The sequence below is a fragment of the Mustela nivalis genome (genome assembly GCF_964662115.1).
Source record: "Mustela nivalis genome assembly, chromosome: 3".
NCBI lineage: Eukaryota > Metazoa > Chordata > Mammalia > Carnivora > Mustelidae > Mustela > Mustela nivalis.
Genome location: NC_139022.1, coordinates 146,504,009 through 146,513,345, shown reverse-complemented (window position 1 = coordinate 146,513,345; position 9,337 = coordinate 146,504,009).

The window sequence follows — 9,337 nt, the reverse complement described above, 5'->3', positions numbered from 1 at the left end:
GTTGGTGTTGTGGTTTGTAGATACTCTAATCAGGAGCGGTATGCAAAAGCCAAGGGATCCAAATTCTCTTTGTGAGCATTTCTGTATCTCCTTTACTCTCCTGCACCTCTTGTTGAGACATATAAAAACAAGACAAGTTGGGTGTGGAGCAAATGGCAAGGAGGCTAGTGAGAGTAGATAAGGGGCACACACACACGCATTTAAGGCATTGGAATGAGTCTCCTCAGAACCTCACGTTTTCATGCAGTTTGAACTCATTGTTTCCAAAGAATTAATTGCTTCTCAAGGGCGGAAACCCTACATCACAGCAATAAGTAGGAGTATTTGCACAAAACAGAGATAAGTGGTTTTTGTTCAATGGGTTCAAAAAGAAATTCTATTTATGAAATTTTTTCTTTTTTTTAAATACAGAGTTGATACTGTATTACCTTATTTATTTATTTACAGAGTGTGAGGTGGGTAAGGGCAGAGGGGGAGGAAGGGAGAGAATCTTAAACAGGCTCTACACTCAGTGTGGAGCATGACACAGGGCACCATCTCATGACCCTAAGATCATGACCTGAGCCAAGATCAAGGGTCTGACCCTTAACAAACTGAGGCACTCAGGCTGCCCCGATTTATGATTTTCTATTGTAGTTCACATCATGATATTTCAATGTCCTTGTCAATATTAACGTATTACAAAGTCAGCAATGCATAACGTAAGTGGGCACAACGTTAGACTCGATAAACAGAGCCAGGTTGAACAGAACAGTTGGTTCAGGGCTCTGTATAGGGCCAGGAGTTGGAGGTGTGGTGAGGAGAAGACTAACCAAATTTAATGCCAACCATTATATGTTTGAGACTAGGGGGGCACCTGGATGGCTCAGTGGGTTAAAGCCTCTGCCTTTGGTTCAGGTCATGATCCCAGGGTCCTGGGATCGAGTCCCACATCAGGCTCTCTGCTCAGCAGGGAGCCTGCTTCCTCCTCTCTCTCTCTGCCTGCCTCTTTGCCTAACTTGTGATCTCTCTCTGTCAAATAAATAAATAAAATCTTTAAAAAAAAGAGACTAGTAAATAGTTAACTGAATTAATATGTTCCATCAATTGAGCTTATTTTTTAGGATGTGAAGTGTGAATATGTGTTCCTTGGAAAATTATCTCTTTAAAATGTAGTAAAAACAAACAATTTCTAGAGTCATAAGATAAGACAAACTGTTATAGAAAAATGATTAATTACTGTGTCAACTACCTAGCTATTAAATTTATTATTAAGTTCCCAAGGCTCTGCTGAAATAAAGCCTCTAGGTTGCAGTTTCTTCACCTGTAGAATAAGAGGTAAGATTAGATATTTCCGAGGCTTATTTTTGTTATAACATTGTATGAATGTCTAATAGTAAATTCAACATTCAATATGTATTGAGAGCTATGATGATCCCAGAATTAGCCCGAGTACTATGGACACAAGATAAATAAGGCAAAAAATAAATTTTGCTCAAGGGGCTCGCAGACCTGTCTCTGTGTCTATGTCCTAAAGAGCTTATTTACAATTATCTTGTTTTTAAATTCATATTCTAAGATAGATGGAATATGTTATTGGAGGTGTCTCTGCATTCACACAGTTGACCACAAGTTACTGCAACAGAAAATGAAAGAATAGGAGAATATTGATTAGTGATGGAATGTGCTAATGGAATGTTAACTATGGGATACTGGTGTTTATGGCCTTTAGATGCTAAATAAAGTTAGCACCAGGATATTACCTGTATCTGGATGAATCTCCTGTTTCAGTCTTTTTGTGGCCACTGATTCTATATCTCTCCACTGACATTTAAGAGCCCATGGAAAATTTAATTTATAACTTGCTGAAAGTATTTTGGAAACAGACAGAAAATCTTATCTCACTGTCCCAAATCCAAATGGTTCTGTGGTCGATTCTGAGCCTCAGGAGGTCTGTCATGTTGTTGGAGATGACGAGGGGAAGAAGAGGGAGAAATTACATCAGTTTAGAGGAATGGGCTTGGGGAGGGAACAGATTATGAAGATGGACTTGGAAGATTAAGACCAGTCTCGGGGGGCCCATGCTTGGAGTGGGTGGAATGGAGGTGGGTGTGGGTTAGTAGGCAGTGACAGGTTTACTGCATTTTTACATTTAGTATGTTAAAAGTGGGGAAACTCATTGCAAAATGAAAGAGATAAACTTTAGGGAAAAAAAGAATGTTGCCATGAATACAGCAGCAAGGTTTTAGGAATAAATTGTCGAATGAAAGTATACTAAACAGTTCTAAATAAATTAATGCATAAGTGGAGTGCTTTGGAAATTTCAGTGGAGTGCTTTGGAAATTTCATTTTACTAGTGAATCTGTATTTTGAAATCTTGCAGCACTCTTCTGTATCCAAACAGACAGAGAAATTATGCAAATAGGACATTATTTCCCCCCAATAAATTGTTTTAAAAGGTATTTTAAAATTTAACTTGGAAATTGTGGAGATTTTTAGAAAAGTATATAATAGTAGGTGGAAGGAAGAAAAATTACCCAGATTAAAAAAAAAATTCTCAAAGAGGTATTTTAGGCGTCTCTTTTTGAAAGATTTCTTTGATACACCAGATAACCAACATAAAATATTAGGAATAATTACAAACCCTATTCATAAGGAAAAAATGTTAGTCAGAGAAAACATTTTTTTATGATAGGAAGAAACTATGAAATTTAGCTTGATGTAAAAATATAGGTAATTGAAATATCAGTTTGGCATTTATGCTTTTTCAAAATAATTGTGCTGGTTGTGAGAGTCTCTAATGGTATCCAACTTACAAGGCTGATATGAGGTAGCTAAAATTTTCTTATTCCATAAAAAAACCTGCCTCCTTCTCTGATTGTACGGTTCCATTAGTTCTGATTATTTAATCTGATAAACTAATTTCAAACAAATTAACTTTTAATAGCTTAATATGACTCTATTTTAGTTCTTATTAGAAGTTTAGTAAATGCAACTTGGTACCAGTGAGCAAATGTTTTTCATTTGAAGGTTGTAAGAAAGAAGTTAGATTTTGTTTTTCAAGTCAATATCATCTATGTGGTTCTTACTCTATGTATGAAATTTGGTCATCATTCTGAAGATTACTATTATATTAGAAGGCTCAGATTTCTCTTAATATATCATCAATAAAATATTCATGTCACTATACATGGGTAAGATCTTAAAGTGCAACTTTATATATAGGCTCCTGTATCAAATGACTTAAAATAACCATAATTAAAAAAAATTTTTTTTGAGATTGAATTAACAAACTTCTTTTGGTCATAGTTTCCAATATTTTTAAAATAGAAGCAACAAGATGTGACATCTGGTAATGTTTTCAGTATGTTCAAGGATTCAAAGGTTAAAGCATGTACTTCAGAATATAGTTAAATGTTGCTACAGTAATATACAGATAATTAGTATGACATGAGGGAAATAAGCATCACAGAGGGGATAGTGTGTGAACGAGGCTAATGCCATACTGGGTCAGAGAGATATGTAGTAATAGCTATTAATATTATGAATGAATGTTTTTCTAGGTAGGAAATCTTTCTATTGGTTAACACACTAAGGCATTTGGGCCAGGTATTAGTGATAGATTCCTTTTTCTTGACTTATTCTCTCTCTTCTAGACCTTGTGGGTTTATTTTTCTTCTTACAGATTTGCTATGAGCAGAATTAACAATTCCTAACACTGGCTTCAAAAAACAAGGTCATTACTTTTTTTTTTTTAACAGATTTTATTTATTTATTTGACAGAGAGAGATCACAAGTAGGCAGAGAGGCAGGCAGAGAGAGAGTAAGGGAAGCAGGCTCCCTGCTGAGCAGAGAGCCCGATGTGGGACTCGATCCCAGGACCCCGAGATCCTGACCTGAGCCGAAGGCAGCGGCTTAACCCACTGAGCCACCCAGGCGCCCAGGTCATTACTTTTGACTAATGTAAATTTGGTATGTTACAGACCTTTACAGCAGTCTCTGATTTATCTGGCATTAACCATTTGGCCAATATCATAGGTTACCATGCTAAAGAAAACCACACACAATCAAATATGACTCCAAAAGTACTGAAGGTTAATAGGTTTTTACTGAAGGTTTATGAAGAGGAGAAATGAGCTGCATTATAAGGCAAGATTACCTAAAAATATTCTGAACTTCTTCCTTGAGAATATTGTCATCAACAATGTTGATATCGGGTAGGACTCTATAACCTAACAAAGAAGACTATGTGTTTGTGGGGAGGTGGATTTTGGATAAATAATCAACAATGTCAATGATGTCTTTGAGGGTCCAGTATCCATCCCTGGAATAAGGACAGGAAAAGGAGCTAGTGGCTGTTTCTCCCTAGAGACTCAGGTGACTCCTTCAGTTTATTGTTTGGGTTTAGAGTAGGGGCTCTAGAAACTGAAGGTTTGATACTTGGCTCCATCATTAGCTAGCTGTGTGACGCTAGCCATTTTACTTAATGTCCCTGTGTTTTCAGTGTTCTCATTGTAAAATGGAGATAATGATTATTGGGGTTAAATTAGGTTGTGTATTTAGGACATCACTTGACATATCTTCAACATGCTGAATTTCAAGTTAGGTTTGAAAAATGGTGGCTTTTAATATAATTATTATTTATTATTATCATAACTGGAAGAAGTGAAAATATTTTGGTGCTGGATCGTAAAAAAACAAAAACCAAAACACTGACTTTTAGTGTTTGCCAATTTCTGTGGTGTAAACATACCCTCTATAGCTGATTCAGACTACTGACATGATGTGAACCAGGTGACCAAATTCGGGAAGTTTTAATTATTGGCTTTCATGAGTGGGGTATAAGCCAGCTCCAACATATCACTGAATGAAAGACTGTCATTCAAATGGCATCTGGCCATTTACTTACTCATCTGCTTGAGTTGCATCAGGGTTGTTCCTTTAGTTGTTAGCAAATGAGGATAAGGTTAATAATCTATTTACTTGAATTTCAAGCAGATGTGATATTCTATCATTAGCTATTTGCATTGATACTGTAAAAAATTAGAACTGTTTTATCTAGAGTTCTCTTGTTCATTTATTTGTTTACTTACAGTCCTTCTCTACTAGAATATAAGCTCAATTAGAGTGGGATTACATTATTGCCTTGTATACCCTTTATTGTGAGTACCTGGACAAATACCTTGTAAGTTCAGTAAATATTTGATGAATAACTAAATGATATACCTAAATATACTGGAAAAAATCATTCTTCTATTCTAGTTGGCCTTTGACTTGGCTTTAATTTTCCTTGCACTTTATGCTTTTTAAAAATTTCATTCAAGAATAAGCTAAGTGAACTCAGAAATTTGCAGATAGAAATTGTGGGTTACCACTTAATTCTTACTGGCTATTTGCTAGAAACTCTTAGAGAAGGTCAAGTGAGTATAAAGGACCAATTTCTTATTCCCAAATGTGTAATTGTTTCTTTGAAAGAAGTATGTGCAGAAAGACAAAATGCTATTGCTAATTGAATGCTATATTGGTAATCAGTGAGGTAGATAGTATTCCCTAAAATTTCAAATCTGTGTGATTTATAGGGTAAGATAAATAGTGAGTCAAAATGCAATTTTATTATTACAAAAGCAGATTCATAATAGGATGCTTCAAATTGTTTTGAAATCCCTAGAGTCAGTTGGAAATGTATAATGAGATTATTTTATATCTATTTAAGACTGTCTGGCAAGCTCAATTTCTGAGATTGCTACCTCCCTTCTTTCCATTTAATTAGTCTGAAGTAGTCAAGGTCTGAAATTCATTTAGGGACTTTGGGACAGTTTTATTTGATGATGAATCTCTTAATATGTGACTCTTGAGTGCATTAAATGGTCATTAGGGATTGAATGGGTAAAGCAGCTTATCAGTATTATAGGTTCTCTCTGAGATTGAAATTTATTCCCAGAAGAGTCTGTGTTCTAATGTGAAGCTAACTGAAAACAAGAATCCATAATATTTGGAGTTAATGGTGGCAAAATTAGCTTTGAACCTTCTCATCTTGGGATGTCTTATGAGGAGACATGGAAAATGGAGTTACTTGATGACTTAAAGGCTAATGAAAATTGAAAACAACTCTTATGCCACAATGTGAGCTAAATGTAGCTAAAATGTAGATTTAGGTCAGTGAAAACAAATGTTTCAAAATAACACTTATTTTAAAAGTGAAAAAATCTGGAAAGATAGCAAGAAATACTGATACTAAACTTGTGAAATAGTCACATCATTTGCCATTGTTTCCTAAGAAAGACGTTTTCATTCTCAGAGCAAAGAACTGTCTTTTAGAGATTAAAAAAAAAAAAAAAGGTTTGTAACAAAGTATATTGAAAGATGAAACTTTTGGAATCAATGAACTGGGTATTGTTAATAAGGCATTGTTATCCCACTGGGAGAAAAAAAAACAAAAAACCACAACTCTTCAAGATGTCCTCAACCCACATGTGCTTATTTAGAATTCCAAATGAATCATATGAAATCAGAGTGCAAATTTTACCCTGTATCAGATTGGTCTTTAATAATGTATTTTATTTTTGCTCCAAGGAAAAAGAATATAGATACATATTCATAATGTATATAAATATATGAAATATAAACATAATATAATAAAATGTTAAATATAAAATTAGCTTACTATCCATACAGTTTTTTATGCATATATATAAAATCTCCTCTAGTTAGAGAGTTTTGGGGAATTTTCAACCATGTTAAAAGGTTAAAAAAAAGAGCTCTTCTGGGGCGCCTGGGTGGCTCAGTGGGTTAAGCCGCTGCCTTTGGCTCAGGTCATGATCTCGGGGTCCTGGGATTGAGTCCCGCATCGGGCTCTCTCTGCTCAGCAGGGAGCCTGCTTCCTCCTCTCTCTCTCTGCCTCTCTGCCCACTTGTGATTTCTGTCAAATAAATAAATAAAATCTTAAAAAAAAAGAGCTCTTCTGCTTTAGAATTGAATTTCTTAACTTCCAGAGATTTTCTTATTAAATGTATACATTTGGTTGTACAAGGGTTCAACCTATGTTAAAGATAATTCTCTTTAGACCCGAAGCTGGGCTCCATCCCAGGACTCTGGGATCATGACCTGAGCTGAAGGCAGAGGCTTTAACCCACTGAGCCACCCAGGCATACCACCCTTCACCGCTTTTATACAATTTCCATCCCACTCCCCTCTGGCAAGCATCACTTTGTTCTCTGTATTTATAGGTCTACAGAATTCTGATTTTTGCTTGTTTTTTTTTTTTAAGACTTTTATTTATTTATTTCACAGACAGAGATCACAAGTAGGCAGAGAGGCAGGTGGAGAGAGGCTTCAACCCACTGAGCCACCCAGGCGCCCTGTTTTTTGCTTGTTTATTCAAGTATTTTTCTTTATATTCCCCTTATGAGTTGAACCATATGGCATCTGTCTTTCTCAGTCTGACTTATTTTACTTAGCATAATATTTTCTAGATCTATCCATGTTGTCCCAAATTACAAGAATTCACCCTTGTTTCATGACTGTGTATTTATCTATCATCTCTATCTACCTAACTGTATATCTATCTCTCAGTCTCACATCTTCCTTATCCATTTGTCTAATATTCAGTACCTAGGTTGCTTCCATATTTTGGCTGCTATAAATAATGCTGCAATAAAAATCAGGATGCATATATCTTTTCAAATTAGTGTTTTCATTTTCTTTGGGCAAATATCCAGTAGTTGAATTATTATCATAACCTTCTATAGGTTTCACTGCAACTCAAATAAAACCCACGTTAAAGAGAAAAAAAAAGATAATTCTCTTTAAAGATCTCATGTACAAGATTAAATTTATGGTTAAAAATATTATAATGTATACTTAAAATTTTGTTAAGTAGATAGATATCATATGATTTTTGTTTGTTTTTTTTTCACCACAGAGGTTATTTCTCTTTTGACCTATCCATCTGTTCACTCACTCTCCATCTACCTCTTATCTATTTATAAACATTAAACTAGCAGTTCATTGATATGTAGGGGATTGAAATTAAAATAATCCCATATTGAAAAACTTTTTTATTGTTTTTATGACTGTGACCAAATTTTTTTTAGGACAATGCCTTTTCTATAGGTGGTTTTGATCACTATAATATATCAGTCAATGAGCTTTCTACATAATCACCAATTGAGTGGGTCAGACATTTCACGTATATAATTTACAATGTTGGTGGCAAATTGGAATCTCATGTTTCCTGTCCTTCAAAATCAGATATTTAAAAAATTTAGTTAAATTATTTGGAAGCTCATGTTTTTTTAATCAAAATTTTTTTTCTAATGGTGATTTTTTTAATGGTATTTATCTAAAATTAGAGCTAGTCTCTTCTCATCAGAGACTAGAAGGATTATCTTGTTCCCTAAACCTTATGAAAGCAAATAGTCCAGTCTTTCCTTTCCGTATAGCCCACGTTCACCATCTCTTCAAATTTCTCTTACTCTGAACCCTGGTGCCAACTTCTGTTGATCCCCTTTGTTTGCTGCTCCCTCTTTAAGTTCTGACTCGAGTCACATAAGAATAACCTGCTTGTCATCTTATATTCTTGCGGAAGAGATCCAAAGGCAGTTCTAAGCTTTTCTCATGGTTCCATTTCCTGTTGGTAGTATCTACTAGTTCTAGGGTCCAGTATTGGTGAGATTCTAATAATTGACGGAAGGAAATCCTCTCAGTCTTTGGTGAGATCTTGTCCTCTGTACACTAAGAAAGCTAGATCCAGTGGAGACATAACAAAATATTAACCACAAAATTAGCCTACCAGCCACACAGCTTCAATTACCTGGTTTCATCAGCAGAATTCATTCTAATTCAAGAGTACATAACAGAATTTTTGTGATGTACTTACATGTTTGTGCCAGGATGTGGTGAGGGCACAATAACCAACAGTGTATGATCTCACCTACATATAGATTTTGAAGAAGTTGAATTCAGGGGCACCAGGGTGGCTCAGTTGGTTGGGTGTCTGCCTTCAGTTCAGGTCCTGATCTTGGGGTCCTGGCATCAAGCCCCACATCATCATCATCATCATCGGGCTCTCTGCTCAGTGGGGAGCCTGCTTCTCCTTCTCCCTCTGCCTGTTGCTCTGCACACTTGTACTCTCATTCTCTGCCAAATAAACAAATAAATAAATAAATAAAATCAATCTTATAAAAAGAAAAGTTGAACTCATAGAAACAGAACAGAATGCTGGTTATCAGGGGCTAAGGTATGGGGGAAATGGGGAGATCTTGGTTAAAGGGTGCAAACTTTCAGTTTCTAAGATGAATAAGTTCTGGGGATCTAATGTACAGCCTGCTGCTATAGTTAACAACAATGTTTTGTATAT